Genomic DNA, 11,306 nt, shown 5'->3' on the forward strand with positions numbered 1-11,306 from the left:
ATGTTATTAAACCTGTTAGAAATCTGATCCACCTCAGGGCAGTGGACAGACCAATCATTTGTCAGTCCATCAAGAGAGGAATGGTAAGTCAGATTCCCATATAGATCACTTATAGGTTATTTATAATATTGTATATATTATATATAAACTATATTTTTAGGTGCCGGTGGTCTCTCTTGTCCAGAGTTCTAAAATGTCTAGTTACAGCTCTGATTACACCCACCCCCCGCACCATAAGTAGTTCAGGAGGAACCAGGACTGGAAATGGGAGGAGTAAGGAGAAGAGAGTGGGCGAAGTAAGGATTAATTCTGTACATCTCCCTCCATATACCCCCACCCCCACAAAAAGAGTCTAGATGAGCCCCTGCATAGAGTAATTTATTTCTAACACTATTGCAAACTTATTTACAAATAGCGACAATCCTGGCAGCCTCCTCCAGGAGGGGGCAGCCAAGACGGTCAAGCAGAGGGGCGTGACGTGGTAGAGGGGGGGCGTGCACGGGGATACACAAAATTGCGTAATTTTTGCCCCACCCCCGCTACACAATGCCAAGATTTCCGGCATTGAGAAGCAGGGGACAGGGCCACAATGACGCGATTCAGCGTGAAACACGTTATTCGTTCCCCCCCCCCCGTGAGGGTTTTGTTGTAATCGCAGGGGGATCTGGACGGGTCGGCGGCCACTGGGTGGCTTGCCTGCATTTCCGGGGGGCCGGGAGCAGCACTGGATTTTTGGGAGGCTCCCAGCCGAATCAGGAGGGTAGGCATGTATGATTCAGGTACACCAAAACAATGGGTCAATCCAATTAGGTTCCAGTTTGGTCTTGCTAGCCGTTCTTAGACTGAACTGGCACCGCAAAGTTCAGTTGCAATCCAATTTCGAAATTTGCAAGGTTTTTTGTGTGCACCCCCTGAGCAGGTGAAAAGGTAGGGAAAATCTATATTTTAAGGTAAAAATGTCAGAGCACAATGCAGAACCTCTGGTACACCGCTGCATAATTTGGCCAATAAAGACATGCCAGTTTTCAGGTGAATTTCTCTGAAAAGCTCAATAAAGGGTTCAATTATGTAGGACAGGTATTTGGAGGTGTAAATGATATGGGACAGGTATGTGGAGGTCTAAATGATGTAGGGCAGGTATGTGGAGGTGTAAATGATGTAGGGCAGGTATGTGCTGGTGTAAATGATGTAGGACAGGTATGTGGAGGTGTAAATGATATGGGGCAGGTATGTGGAGGTGTAAATGATGTAGGGCAGGTATGTGAAGGTGTAAATGATGTAGGGCATTTATGTGGAGGTGTTGTATTGATGGGAGAGGGGTTTTTGAACTTACATTTTGTGATGCTTTGGGATTTTGTTTCTACAGGGGAACTCACCGAAGACAGTATAGCAGTGATACACCACGAGGTAGTAATCATGGGATACCCTGGTTAACACAGGATGCACAACCTAATGATGTGCAGCATAAGTTTTAGATCTGTCTTATAAGCAAGAAAGTGTGTCCGTGTGTCTGTCTGTTTGGGCTCAACACGATGCGAGTAGCGCCAGGAAGGAGTTCCCAAAGCTATTCATATTTTCCACATCGCGCCCTGCACTTAGTCAGGAGATGCCAGTTACCACGCCTGTTTAGTCGCGGTAACCAGCATTCTACGAATAAAGTGCTGGCCACAATGCAGTTTAGCAATGCGCTAAGCCAGAAAACAGTACCGCAGCCGGCACCTACTGTAAGTCGGATTTCTGCTCGCACCTCAGGAGGGTGCGAGCAGAGATCCTCTAGTCGGTCTTAACAGCGCAGTAAATTGAATAGCTCCAGGAACTCCATCCCGGCGCTTTTCATATTGCGTTGAATGAACCGCCTCCAATGTCCTTTATGCACAGCCAGAGTTTTGTACTTACAGTAGCTCCACCAAATTTGGCATGGTGGTGTAGTTTGACCAGGATTAGGTTTTTGGTTATGTTTGAAGTTCGTCAGGGCCATGGAGTTCTACATTGTGCCTACCAAGTAGGCTGTGGAGTCGCTTATTTGAAATTTTGGTTTAAGCAAGTTTGCTCAGCATGTCTTCCAGTGCCTCAAACTGCACTGATCTGGAGGCATATGCTAATATGTACCAGTGGGGGCAGGCAGAGCTCCAACGGAAGAGCAGTGAGTTGGAGGAGCAACTGTCACACTGCACCTGCACTGACAGTTTCGAAGTCGAATAATTGCATGCGACCGCAATTCAACTGTTATCGGACGATTTGGTCGTCCGCTGCCCGATTTATGTTGGTATAATCCACGATGTAACATTGCGTGCGCACGCACCCAGTGTGCGCACGTATCCACACATTCGCACAACACTAAATAGTGAATAATATACAACACTCTCACACTGACAAACACAATATTCATGCAGGGTTTGGTTAGTAACAAGAAACAGCTTCTGTATACATGTCTGAGAAAAGTAATTAAAAAACAATACACCAGGATACAGTGAGTGGTTTACATATAAATTGGGAAGCCCCGCATAGACAAGTATGGCTGTGGCAATTGAAATATAACCCAGACATTGATATGCACAATTGAATTTATCTGAATTAACAATGGTCAGAGGTTTTGCTTACCAGTGGCAACGACAATCAGCTGTGGATCCCCACCCTGCTTGAAAGTGAACCTAGCTGCTTGTAACACCGTGAATTATAGTTTTAAAAATATGTTAGTAAGGGATAAAATATATATATATATATATATATATATTTACCACTGAACCAGCACTCCCAAAAAGGTGTTTAGTAGCTGCGGTTGGTGCCCTCACGAATATAGTATAAAAAGGAGAAGGTGCGGCACTCAAGACACAATGAAGGAGTCACAGACTGGAACTTAGGTCAACAACGTTTCAGTATTCTAACTGTCTTCAGGTTACAACAGAAATAAAACATTGACATACCTTTATACAAGTCTGCTCACCCCACGTGTATCAAACTGGCTTCCCGGAGCGGGACCGCTCACCTGTCCATGGTCGCCTTGATCTGACGTCATCACGCTGGCCGCTTGGTTGCGTCATCAAAGTGAGATCGTTATCTGAACGACCAAGGGTAAGAAGCAGCCGTAAGACTAAATAATGCCCCCTCCTTGATCACAACACACGTCATCTCCTGGGATATAAGGATTAATCGCGAGCATCGGGAACCATCGGAGCTGGTCGTAGAGCTTAAGGTTGACCATACCCTCTCTTAAGCACTACGATCAAGTCAGTGTAAAAACCTCCCATGTCACATGTGCCATGACTCTACTTTGTTAATTATGCACTCCCATTAAACGCCGTTCGCATAATTAGGCACGCCTGCGTTTGGATCTCCACTCCACCGTTTTCAAGCACCTTCCCCTGTTACCACCCACAAACGGTTCATTCTGTCACTCAAACTAACGACCTGGCTGTGTTCAAGGAGAGAGAAATTTCTGATCGTAAGAGCTAGATTGCGCACACGCATTGCGAACTTTATGCATTCGCAGTTTAGCGAACATCGGTGGCGTACGACCGTGCGGCCGCAACGACCGACTCTGAATGAGGTCCATAGTATCATAGTATCACATGCCAGTTTCTTATATCTGGTGATTCCTTCAACCATCCTCAGACGGGCAAAAGAATTCAAATTCGTCATTTGCTTGATTGTAATTCAAGCTATGTAGTATATCAGATACTATGTCCTTGTGGATTATCCTATATCGGAAAGACTGAGCGTAAATTTAAGGAACGAATGGCAGCACATCGCTCTTCAATCAGAAATGCTTTAGCAACAGGTAAGAGCGAGCAACCTGTTGCACGCCATTTTTTTTTAAAAAGTCATCCTTTAAATAGTCTCCGATATAGGATGATCGACCACATTGCCCCGTCTTTAAGAGGTGGAGATCGCTCGCGCAAATTACTCCAGTGTGAGGCTAAATGGATAGCCAGATTGGTTGTTACTTATCCCAATGGCTTAAATGAAACTACTCCTTACGGATGCTGTATATAAGCATTATAACATGCTACTTTTTGCAGAATCTAACTAAGAGTAGTAGGATTACTATTATAGTTTGCACTGATTTATCTTACTATTATTTAATGTATATACGACTGTACCCTTGATGCTATGTGTTTTGATATAGTGCTGGGACGCTTATTGGTAGCTATGGTGATGGGGATACTATGCACTGTGATGACGCAACCACACAGCCAGCGCGATGACGTCAGATCAAGGCGACCATGGACGGATGAGCGGTCATGCTCCGGGAGGCCAGTTTGATACACGTGGGGTGAGCACACTTGTATAAAGGTATGTCAAAGTTTTATTTCTGTTGCAACTTGAAGACAGAATACTGAAACGTTGTTGACCTAAGTTCCAGTCTGTAACTCCTTCATTGTGTCTTGAGTGCTGCACCTTCTCCTTTATATATATATATATATATATATATATATATATATATAAAATCCATCATAAATAGACTTACATGCATAAAACACACACGAATAGACTCACATGCATAAACACCACACATTACGCACAGTTGCGCTGTTTATCATAAGCACTCTACAAATAAACGCACCACGCATATTAGCAACTTTATGCAATATTCTCTTACACTTACACAAATTACATAAAAAGGTTCTGCAGTAATAAAGGTTATTACCCAAAGTGTTATTTATATTTGCAATGATGTGAAGTGCATGTTATATGATATTTATGGTTTAGTACATAATAAGTAGATCATGTTTGGTGCCATTCTGATCCGCTGTGTATTTGTAGTTCTCCGGTTCTATCGTTGGGGAAATCGCTACAAGCATTTGCAAATTATGAACTATAGGGAATTAGGTGATAGAATGTACAATGTATGAAGTGTTCATTGCTTAGTTATGCGGCAAGAAAAAGTACACAAAGAGCCACTGGGAGGCTGAACTTCTCAAGTACAAACAGACCAATGAACTATGTCGTAACAGAAGACCAAAGAAGAAGAACCAATGAAACAATACCAGCTCATGTCCATTGTATTGCCAATTCCTGAAAGAGTATATATGTGCGCTCTCTGACCCCAGTCTTGAGTCTTCTTGCTGTGCTGTAGACGGAGGTTTCTTGCTGATGCCGGTATCTGGGACCAGAATGCGTGTGTATATGACACATGTACCTTGGGTCTGTATGATTTATTTGCGCTAATTGTTTTTAGATCACATCGTGTAACTATCTGTACTTTTCTTGAATAATAACTTTTGTGCGTTGGACCACAAGTGCCAAAGTCTGAGAGCATTTATTGGGGTGTGAGACTGGTCATAGCGCTACTTAGTGCCATCTATGTTTAGAGGTTTATAGGCAGGATTGTACCAAGGTTTAATCAGGATATAACAACAGTTACTAATTTCCTCCAGGCACATTGTCATATACCATGGTCTCCAATGTTGGTCTACAGACAATGATTACTGTTCTGCAGTGATTTCTGAAACCTCAGTGATTTGGGAAGCTATACAGATTTCTGTACTGTAAGTCACTCTGCTCCTGATATACCCCATTCCATTGGCATAACTAGAATGTTTGGAGCTCAGGACAAGATGGAAAATGGAGCCCCCTCCCTCAATTAAGTGTGCGCGCTGAAAAAGTGTGCATGGCCACATGCCATAATGGGCGTGGCCAATTAAAAATGGGGACATGTCAACATGACACACCACCGTTTCTCGTCAGTCTGGGAACATTCCTTTCCATCCCATATGCTCCTTAATGCCCCCAGTAGTAGTGTCCCTTATGCAATGCCCCCTGTAGTAGTGCCGCTTATGCAATGCCCCCAGTAGTAGTGTCCCTTATGCAATGCCCCCTGTAGTAGTGCCGCTTATGCAATGCCCCCAGTAGCTGGGTTGCCGATATTTTGGCTTCCCCTTCCCGGAGAGAGCAGCCAGATCGGCATTGCAGGGAGGCATGGCCAGAATAGAGCCATGGCCAGACAAGTTTGTGGACGGAGCAGGGGTATGGTCACGCAATTGTTTTATTTTGGCCCTGCCCCTTGCTACACAGTGTTGAGATTACCGCCATTGTGAAGCAGGGTTCAGGGCCAAGATGACGCGATTCATGCCTCCCCCGCTGCAGGGTTTCTCATAAAACCAAGGGGGGGGGCGTAGGGGTCGACAGCAGATGCAAGGCTTGCCTGGCTTTCCGGGAGGCTCACAGCCGAATCAGGAGGGTAGGCAAGTATGCCCAGTAGTAGTACCCCTTATGCAATGCCCCCTGTTGTACTGCACATTATGCAGTGCCCCCAGTAGTGGTGCCCCTTATACAATGCCCCCTGTTGTAGTGCACATTATGCAGTGCCCCCAGTAGTAGTGCCCCTTATGCAATGCCCCCTGTTGTAGTGCACATTATGCAGTGCCCCTTATACAGTGCACCCAGTAGTGCCCACTGTGTACAATCCAGCACCAGTGTGCTTGTTTTACTGTGTAGTACGGACCGCACTCAGCAAATTAAGTCTCAAAAATTATGCCCAATGCTAGCAGAGTCTCACTGGACTAGACCCTCCAAGAGGGGGTGTTTGGCGCGACTGCAGCAAAGACAAGTGAAGACACATCTGTATGAGAACATATTATATATCCCAGAAGTTTTCAATAAATTACAAATGAATCAACTGCTGTGGTGCCTTACCAAGGATTTACTGTTGCATCACTTTTTTATTTGATTTTGTATGTTTCAATTAATTACCCTGAATGTTTTATTGTATTTACCTTTTGGATTAGATAGGAGTGTCTGTTCTATGCAGGTTGTATTGTTTTGTCTGTAGTTCCAATTCTCAGCTCTACACAACCTGGCATTTGTCCCTGTATTTGTAAAATATTTATTTTTTTACTGCCAACTTTCACTGTAACTTTTGTATTAACAATGTCTACAGTACAGTACGTGCTGTCTGCAGTGTGTGCTTTGTACCATGTCCCTCTATATTTACCATTTGCTTACTCTGTGTGTACTCTGTAAAAGCATTTATTTATAGTGCTAGCTAGTAAACACTGTACCAAAACAATACCCAAAAGCGGTTAGAAGGTGGCCCTTACAAGCTTAGGGATCAATCCAAATTTCCGCAAAGGGTGGGATTTGCCATTGCCACGGCAATATTCCTCTGGTCTGGAAAGACTATGATAAAGTGATAAAGTCCACTCATGCGATGACCGGGGCAAAGCTATATTACAATGGTGTTCTCTGTACAGAGCACCTATCAGGCCCGATTTGCGTTAAACAAGCAAAACAAATTTATTGAGGCTTTGGGAATAGAAGGTAACTAGCAGGACAGTCCCATTTTTCTGGGACTGTCCCGCTGTCCCACCCCCGGGCCGCAGTGTCCCGTGGTGGGGGGGAAGTTGGAGAGAGCACAAAACGCTGCTCTGCATAGCGGGTGTGCAGGAGGAGAACAGCCTGGGGGCTGCCCAGCAACTCGGAGAGTGCAGGGCACTCCCCCAAAGTGACGAAAACAGGGGAAGCCGCGAGGCTCCGCCCCATTTTCCATATGATCCGCCTTTCCCATAAGCCACGCCCACTTTTTGGATACGCGTAACCTGTCCCTTCTTGTGATGTCCAGATGTTGGGAGGTATGATGTAATTGTGAAGCTGCTTCAAGATGGTTGCGCCGCTTCAAAAATCACCATGGAATTTATGAGCTCAAGGGGGGCAGTTCTGCTTCAGACCAATTACGAGTTCAGTTTAACGTGAACAAATTTATAATGCTGATGAAATTGGTCTTTATTGGTAGTGCCTTCCCAGCGATGAACGAGAACATGCTGGTTACAAATTTGTAAAAGAAAGGTTGACAGGTTTATAGTGCACTAATTTGACATCTTTGCACAAAACAAAGGAGCTCATTCAGAACTGGATGCAATGCTGATTTTTGCATTCTGCGCATGCGTATAAGCCATAGTGCACGTGCACAAGCCAGTCTTAGCGATCAGGAATCGGGCGCTCGAAGTACACAGACTGAGCGCTACTTTGAGTGACAGACAGTGCCATTTGTGGGTGGTGTCAGTGAAAGGTATATGAAAATGGGGGTGTGGATGTGTGAACGCAGCCGTGCCTGTGCGTCCTAATGGCGTATCATGGGCGTGCATAATTAGCATGGAGGCGTCATTGTACACGTCACCTGGTTGTATTTCAGCCTGCAGTGATCGCAGTGCTTGCGGCAGGGTAGGGTCTACCTCAAGGGCTATGAGCAGCTCTGATAGCTCTCGTTGTTACTGATATTGCATACACTTCCTGGAGATGACGTGTGCTGCGAGGAAAAGGGGGCGTCTATAGACTGGCGTGCATGCGCTCTGCCGTCGCTCTCTAAGACATTGAGGGCATCCTTAAGCCTTGCCGTGCTATCGCGGAATTTGCATACCCTGCCGGCTGCGAAAGTACACTGCATTGCGTCCGGGTCTGAATCACCCCCAAAGCTCACTGTGATAGAGAAAGAAGAATGAAATGGGCCTGTAAGCTGCATTATTAACAGGTCTACATTACGACTGACACTGTCCCTGAAAATCGGGTGTTGCTCCCGGCCCCCCAGAAGAGTGGGCAAGTCTCCTGGCAGGCGCCGATGTCTAACACTCATACTTGAAGCCAGAACTCTGTATTTCTCACAATGAAGCCTCCTACCACACAGAGCATTATGGCAATATCACCATGAATAGGAAGACAGGATCATTTCAGTTTTAATAATATTAAGAATGCTTCAAAGTAAAATAAGAAAGATATTAAATTAAATAACAAAAATAAGGTGACGGATTATTATCACCTCAATAATGACCAGGTAAGTGCTGTACTGTACATGAATTCCCACATTTACCGTGACATGATTATCCAGGCAATTTATTTTGCTGTTTACCCTGTATAATCAGTTCTCTACTGTATACAGATGTATCCTCATACACTGTTGCCCAATCGCAAAAAATTGTCCCTCTATTGGTGCACCAGTGACTTGGCCGCGCCGAGCGTCTTTCTCGCTCAAAATGTGGATCTTATTTGCATATGTAAAACAGCTGGAAGCGACAAAACTACTTTCCCAGAATGCACTGATCAATGTGATGTGCGACATTTGTACATCTGTGTGTGATGGAGTCTGACTCTGTATATGAAGCTCTGTGATGCATGGGCTGCGGCTTTCTCTCATGGCAAGTTCCAATGTGCTTCATCTTTGGACATGTTTAAATTCCTGTGCGGTTAAAGTCGCAGCCCAGCATCTGTAGTACACTGTGAGTGGTGTTTTACTGCATCTGCGACACGAATAAGATGCAAAATGTAAAGAGAAGGCGGTACGCTACACTGCTCAGATCATTCCAGTCACACCAGGCGTCTCGTGCCGTATGGCGTATAGATGTTAAGTGTATGAGGACAGATCTGTAGCTCTCTAAGAAAATATATTCAAATAGTTGTGAGTGTATGTGTGTGTGTATATATATATATTCCATAGACAAAAAACCTTACGGTTTCACATGTCCCATTAAGGCTTCTCTTACACATGATCTGAATTTTCACAAAACCTACTGAATTTCTTCCAGTCACACTTAAAAAAAGCAATGAAATTCCGATCATTAGGCCTGACACCTTAATGGACGTGTTCCTTGCGTAATACAGATATGGTATGCCATCACACCCTGTGGTTAACTACAGATTCAGCACTCTCGCAGAGTGAGATTGCTGTCACTCACAATATGGTGGAGCTGCTAAGTCACACAATTGTGTGCTCATTGGAATACACACATGCAGTCTATGCAACTGAGGTCTGAACAGTTATGTGGCACGCACATCCCACTCAGTGCCCACAATCTTCCCATTCGGTCACCACAACAATCCCACTGGTTTCCAACATCCTTCTCACTTCATACTAAAACAAGGAGATAGGACGCGCTGGAATGAGAGCTGCTGGTAAAGGGATTGTCAGTCCCAGTAAAACAAAGAAAGGCACATATATGGGAATACCAGCGCTATGATGTATTATAAAAATTACACATGATGGATGGTTGAAATCAAATAGAGAAGTTTAATATTGCACATTGCGCAATACAATAGATCACAAGGTGGTATATATATTAAAATATGATGAATAAAATTCCAGTATGTAACTGTGACTGTAACAATCCACTTGGAAGCTCGTATAATAGTCAATGGTTGGATTTAGGGCTCCTACCACATAGTCCCAGATGGAAAATAATTAGCAGCAATGCAACTTTACCAATGATGGCTGAATTAGCTATCAAGGCGTCCTCTGGCATCCAGCAATGGCACTGTGAGGCTGGAGCACAAGTCCAAAGGGAACAACCTTAACTGCAGATGATGAAATACCAAGGGATGGTGGGAGTCCAAATAAACGTCCAGAAAACAAAGGTCCAAGTGGATATAATGTCTCTCAACGCATTTCAATGAGCAATGACCGCTCAGCTTCCTCAGGAGTGTGTATATATATATATATATATATATATATATATATAGTTTATCTGTCAATTTATTTAATTTTAATATTAAATTTAACTAATTGATTTCAACCGCCCATCATATGTAATTTTTATAATACATCATAGCGCTGGTATTCTCACTTCATTCATCTATCTCATTTAGGACCTGATTCAGACCCGCTCGCAAGCGCATTGCACTTGCAAGCGGGTCGATGGTGGCCCAGTGCGCACACGCGACATGCGCGAGCCCCGTAGCGAGTGAGACCTTCACTCGCTCCAGAGCTCGCAGCAAAACGGGGCGACTGTCAATGTAGATCGACAGCTCGCCTCGTTTTTGTAGGGGGGGGTGGCTGAACAATAGGAGGCATTACCAAAGGAACGCCTGCCATTTGTGGGTGTCCCTACTGACATCACTTGTCATGTCAGTAGTGGACTTCCGGCTCTATTAGAGCTGGAAGTCCACTAGGCATTGCGAGTGCTGAGACCCTACCTTAGGGTCTCCTCGCAATGCCGATGGTCGTGATAATTACGGCCATCTCCTGCCCGCTCGCACTAGCTGTGGGTGGGCACCCACAGCTTAGCGAGCGGACAGGAAAAAAAATACTCCCTGCCCTGATTCAAAGCGTGCCCTCGCAAATAGCATATTATACTCTGTCTACACATGTACACTTTCTTCCCCTATACGCCTCCATGCTTCTCTATCTTCCCCAATCCCTACTGCTGTGTGGTCTCCCAACTGTGATAGTCTGTGTTCCCTCATCCGCACCAATCTGTCTTTCCCCATCCGCGCCGCCCTGTCTTCCTGCATTTGTGCCAATCTGTTTCTTTAGATCTGCACCACTACCTTTCCCCCAGCCATGCCGCTCTGTCTTGCCCTCATCTTTGCCACTTTTTTTC

The sequence above is a fragment of the Taudactylus pleione genome, unplaced genomic scaffold (assembly GCF_031769625.1).
Source record: "Taudactylus pleione unplaced genomic scaffold, aTauple2 ptg000333l, whole genome shotgun sequence".
Taxonomy (NCBI): Eukaryota; Metazoa; Chordata; class Amphibia; order Anura; family Myobatrachidae; genus Taudactylus; species Taudactylus pleione.